The following is a 6,444-nucleotide window of genomic DNA, read 5'->3' on the forward strand; positions in this document are numbered from 1 at the left end:
AATATAAATATTTTACTTAATTCGGCCGATATTGGTGGATCAGTTGAAAGTCCTATTATTATAAGTTATGTTGTTTGTGATCAACATTATTCGCCTTTTGTGAATGAGAGCAATTTCATTTCGTAAACTTTAAATCAAGATGAAGGTATTTTTTATGACTCATTCTTTTAGATACCACTTCATCCGTTCCTGAGCTTTGACACATGTTTTAATGCATAATTGGTAAGTAAGCAGGAGATAGATAGAAAAGGTTTTTAAAAGTATTGTTAGTGGATAATGAGTCTCACTTCATTAGAGAGAGAAGAGTTTCTAAAATTAGAATGTCCGTACTTTACTAAAAAGAAAATAGTTCATACTTTTAAGGGACGGATAAGTACTTATCTTTGCTTCTATGTAATTGAGAATACTTACAAGTATGGTGACTTTTTATGGACATTCATAATTATCTATGTTAATTGTAATCTATTCTAATCTAAAGTGCAAGTTGGGTTAAAAGACTTTGATGTTCTTTTTGGAGGGAAAATGGAAAGATGGGGTGTCGTTTATTTATTTACTTTATTTTCAGTCTTTCAATATATTTTCGCTATAAAAATAATTAATTAATTAATTTTTTGAAGTGAAAAACATGCTAGCTTCTTGAAGAGGTTCTGAAACACATTAAAATAGTGCACTACCATTAATTTTTTTTATAAATAAGTTATTAAATTTATATATTGATTAGCCTTATATTTGGGTTTAAATTGGAATTGTGTTAGAGAGTTTAGTTTGTCTTCCATTTATTTAGGTTAAAATTGAGATTTAATCCTTTATTGCAATTCTTCTTTTTGTCATTAATTTTTATTGTTTTTACTCCACTTAGATAATAAATTAAAATTGTATAGATATTTCATTCATTAGGGAGTAGTAAATTCTTCATTTAGAGTTAGACAAGATAAATACATTTCTGTTTTTTTAAATCTTCACATTGATTTGAATTTATATTTTCTATATATTTATTATATTTTGTACTCCCTCCGTTTTTAAAAATAACAACTATTTCCATTTGGGTCATTCTTTAAAAATATAAACTTTAGAATCTTTCTATTTTAGGACATGGACTCCACAATTACACGTTTTGGTAATCATGTTTTCGAGGCGAAAGTTTTGATTCCTATAATTTCTTTAACTTCTGATCCAAAATTGTCATTCAAGTTTTACGCACTGTCAATTCCCTTTGACTATTGTCTCATGGGTGATTTAATTTATAATATTTTAGTATGCAACCGTTGTGATTAAAGACATTAAGGTACTATTGTTAATATTTTAATTATAATATCCGTGCTCTAAATTATTCATCATTTTGTATTACCATTTGCATTATGGGTATATAAAGAGGATAATATGAAAGCGATTGGTAAATTTTTTTATGTCAACGTATAGATAGAAATATTTAAGTGTGCAAATGTGATTATAAGAATTTTGATTAATGCTACATAAGATTACGTAAATATATATTTCCACATGCATAGAATTTATTTTTTGAATACATATGTTTTGTTGATTAAAATTATTGAACTATTTATTTATTTAAATTATATGATTTTTTCGTCTCATATCCTCATTTGCGCACTATTTATATATCTTATTCTAACTAACCCACTATTTATCAGTAATATTGCATAAAATCGTTTGCCAAACATAAATGTTACATTTCTCTTTTTGTTACTATTTGTAATATTTTTAATCCTTTATAATGTTATGAATACTTATTATAATTAACACATTTTTTAATCATAAATATTATTAATTCTCTTTATCATTTTTTGTATTTTTCTTATCTTAAAATTTAACTTCATTATTTAAAAATCTTATACCCGTGCATAGCACGGATGATAACACTAGTTCTGAATAATGGAGCGGTTACAAATTTCTAATTAGTGTAGCTGTGTAACCGTTCCATTGCTTATTTTTAGTTCGAGCCATTTTAACAAATAACAACGAATTATGTAGCGATGACAAACGGAATTGTTTTAATAAATATTCGTAAGAATTAATAGAAGTAATAATCCGATCACTATTTTGAAACTTTATATCTTCTAATCAGCGTAACCGCTGATTTAATTACAATGCTTATTATATTATTATTTATTAACATTAATTATTGTAACAGCTAATTAATAGTATTGGGTTTGCATTATATAGTGCCTAATACAATTCTGACAGTTACACATCATAGTGCAATTTATATTAATTACTTTTAAAAAATGCAATTAACTTTATTGGTAACGGCCAATTTTATTTCTAAAATATTTAAAATTTAGCCAAATATTCTTAAATATTCAAAATGAGGAACTCGGCTGCAATTTATATTAATTACTTTTAAAAAATGCGATTAACTTTATTGGTAACGGCCAATTTTATTTCTAAAATATTTAAAATTTAGCCAAATATTTTAAATATTCAAAATGAAACCTAAAACTTTTATATATGTATAGACTCCACGTTTTTAAATAGAGTGGTTACTTTTAGTTTGTTTGTCAATTTCATTATTCATATATTTAATCATATACTATTTCACAATCTATCTTATCACTTAAAAAGTAAGTTTGAAAATTATACTATACAACGTCCACAAATCCATAATAGATACTATTAATTGATAATTAATTCTGAAAACATATTTCAATTTCAACTAGTTTATAAATTCATATGTAGTTTAATTATTATTTCACACCTATGGTTTATTATTCTACAATTATAGTTTAATTGAACTCTAATCAGCATTAATTTATAATTTGTTTGTCAAAAATTTCATTTTTTCGATATCAACTGTGTACTACTATGATGGACTGATGGTTAGTAGTAGCCTCACAAAAAAGAATATGCCATATCAAAATTTTGACACCCTTAATTTTATTTTTTAAAATAACTCTGTGGAAATAAATTTTTATATATGTACTCCCTCTTTCTCAAATTAGGAATCTTTCTTTTGACACATATTAAAGAAATTAGTATTAAAGGTTAAAATAAATAAAGAATAAAGTATGAATATAATAAGTGAGAAAAATAACTTATTTGACAATAATGAAAATAACTCAATTAACTTGGAATGATCGAAAAGGAAGACAATTCAACTATTTTCGGACGAAGGGAGTCTTAATTTATTAGGTAATGACTACTCCAAGAGAAATTCGTAACTAGGATCCAAGAGATTCATCCTGGCCAAACGTGGTATTCATTGTTGGTTAGTAAACTACGATAAAACAAAAATGCTATATGTCTCTTAAAATTAGAAATTCTTTCCTTTTTGGTCCATCCCCTAAAAATAGAAACTTTTATTTTAGGAAATTTCTTTCTTATTAATGAGGTGAGACGCATTTTCCACTAACACATTTTTCTTACTATATCTCTTTTACTTTACCAATCTTGCATTAATACTCTTGCCGTTTCAAATATTTCTATTGTTAGAGGACGGGGAATTAAATTACATAATTTTTTCTTATTAATAAAAGTCCTACCAAATTAAAACACAATTTGATACTACACTACTATAAAGTTGAAAATTCTATTATGGGACAATTTGTTTTTGCTGTGTAGAGATAATCTATCTGTACCTATTATAGGACGGGAAACCTTTTACTATATACTACTAATATAAGTAATAGAAAGTCGAAATGACTGTATTATTATTATTATTATTATTATTATTATTATACAGTCTGTATACCATAAAAAATCACGCTTTGATTAAATATTGTGCTTCATAGGCATTTATATAAATATTTATAAAAATAAATAACATTTTCACGTTGATTAAATATAGTGTTTCATAGATACTTATATGTAGAAAAATAATTTTGAAAATAAGTACCGGCCAATAACATATTGAAAAGTTATAGAAACAAAGTTTTGGAGGAATCACTACTAAATATTTTGCTTTTCATATATAAAGAGAGGTGTAGGATGGAGAGGTCATAATATTTAGGGAGAGGCCAAATAATGTTAAACATGCCAAAAATTGAAAAGGAAAGAGCAAAAGGCGTACAATAGTACTGGTACAGGCTGTACACTGCCTAAAATTTTGCAAGAAAATATATACTGTAATTCATATCAAGGCTGTCAACATTTTCCCTAATTTTAATTCACTATCATTTTCTATTTTCATAAAAGTACAAGACCTCTAAATTGATCGAACGATCATGTCTTATCTTAAATGTGAGTATGTGTCTTCTCTTTTTCTTTTACAACTGTTCTCATTTTTGAACATCATTATCCAAACTTTATTTTTTTTTTATCCCAAAATTTCACTTATGTCATCTATAACCCGTTTAGGACAACTGTCACGAATATCATATTGCTTAGTTAAATCACTTTTGAAATATTCTTATTATAACATTCTCAATTTTGTTAGTAGAATATTTTGGTTGTTGTGTACCCTAAAACAACTTCGTTTTTTTCTGATGAAACAATGTGGTCTTGTACTAAAAAATTGTGAAAGTCCAAGATTACAAATTCATGCTAATATTGGAGTGCTATTTTATAACTATAAAGAAAAGGCTTGATCTTGTGACAGTGAGCAAAATCAAGACAACAAAGGTCAAGCAAAATATATAACATTATATTACTACAACAAAGCTTTAATGCAACACACCTAAAACCAACATATTGAGACCATTCCCGACAATAGAGCTAAAATACTTCGACAAATCAACACAAAATCAATAATCCACAACTACATATCAAGCAATCAAGAGAACACTGCAAACTTAGCACACAATAAAAAAATGACAGAGAAAAAAAGATGAGCAACCAAGAACCTGCAGGTCCTATCATTGAATGTGGCAGTCCACTCTCTTATATCCTGCCAAACTTCTAATAATTGTTTGATGGTTCAACAGGGATAAGAAATATAGTATACCAGATTCTAATCCATGATTAAAATTGTCAAATAAGTCTTCTTTTCTCGAGCTCCTAGTTAGGCTCCAAACCTTGAAAGGTCACTTAATTCCTTATATTTCACGAGACGACGTAGAATATATAAATCGAAACTTTTTTTTTCTGAAATTTGCGAAGAAGGAAGCTCGGCTAAGATTGAAACACATCAACGGATCTTTAAGTATACGCATAGATACAAATTTATGTTACTTTTAGTTTAATTTTTATGCTTTTATATCTGTACCCTTTGTGTGGCCAATCCATTTTGTAAAATCAACATAAGAAAGAAAAACAATAATTCCAAAGCAACATTGATAAAAGCACAAGACCATGAAATGTTGCGTTTTGATTGGTACATTTTAGAATATTGATCGTGAATCTAAAGTTTTAAAAGCCAGTAGAAAAAAGCATGTGTTGGGTTTAGAAAGCAAAAGAGATCTTTGTTTTACAATCATGGTGAAAGACATCATCCAAAATAGTGCTCAAAATTTTAAGACTACAACTTGTTTTAGTATGTCTAGTTAATGGAGCATTATTGGTCATAAGCTTCCAAAAATATTGCAAAACTTTAAACAATACACTATGTACTCCAATAATTCCATCTTCCACTATATAAAATATTTTGTTATTTTTATATCTTATAGACAGTAGACTATACTAGTATACTTTTGTAAATATCAAAGACATATATAAGATGAAAATTCCAAAGACAAACACAAAGCAATACATTCAAGGCAAAAGCAAAGGCCATAAAAAAATTAGAAAAGTATCGAGAAGTACAGGACAAATGGAGGTCATCTTGTAATTAGATAAAAACATTCCAATCTCTATTTTCGCTCAATTTATCAAATACGAAAATTCTGAAGAGTAGTATCCTTTCCTTGTATACAAATACCGAATGACTAGAATAATTGTCTTAGACTTACTACCCACCATTTATATTAAAAAGAAAGTACATGATCATATCATCATCCAACTCATAATCTTTTATTTAGGCGATATTTAAGACCTTTTTAGGCAACTTCATGTGATGACGACCCATAATAATTTATTAGATTCCCATGTTATTGCAAGCGTGATGCAACAATACTTAGGATCTCCGTTGGTGTAGCTTTCACACAACTACCTCGCTTACTAAAACGACAATTTTTGAATAATTACAAAAGAGTACTATTACTACTTCCCCATCTATTTTTTATATTAATTGTTTGTGTGTGTGTGTGTGTGTCATGAGCAGGGCCATCCAGCAAAGGAGGTCCAAATAATTGAGACATCACAAGGTTTTGGTTAAAAGAGTTTAAAGTGTAGTTTTTATTCATGTAATAATCGATGCTAATCAGCTAATCTTAATTATGACTAATTGATAAGTCTCTAACTAGTTAATTGTTACACTTATTTATAAGAATGCATATATTTAAAATAGCACCGTGATATTACTACGAATATACTTACTAGATACTTCTATTATTTAAAATTACTATGAACATTAATTCAACATGATATATTTAATTGTATTTGATTTTATCTTAT

Source organism: Salvia splendens, chromosome 2 (assembly GCF_004379255.2).
Source record: "Salvia splendens isolate huo1 chromosome 2, SspV2, whole genome shotgun sequence".
NCBI classification, from domain to species: domain Eukaryota; kingdom Viridiplantae; phylum Streptophyta; class Magnoliopsida; order Lamiales; family Lamiaceae; genus Salvia; species Salvia splendens.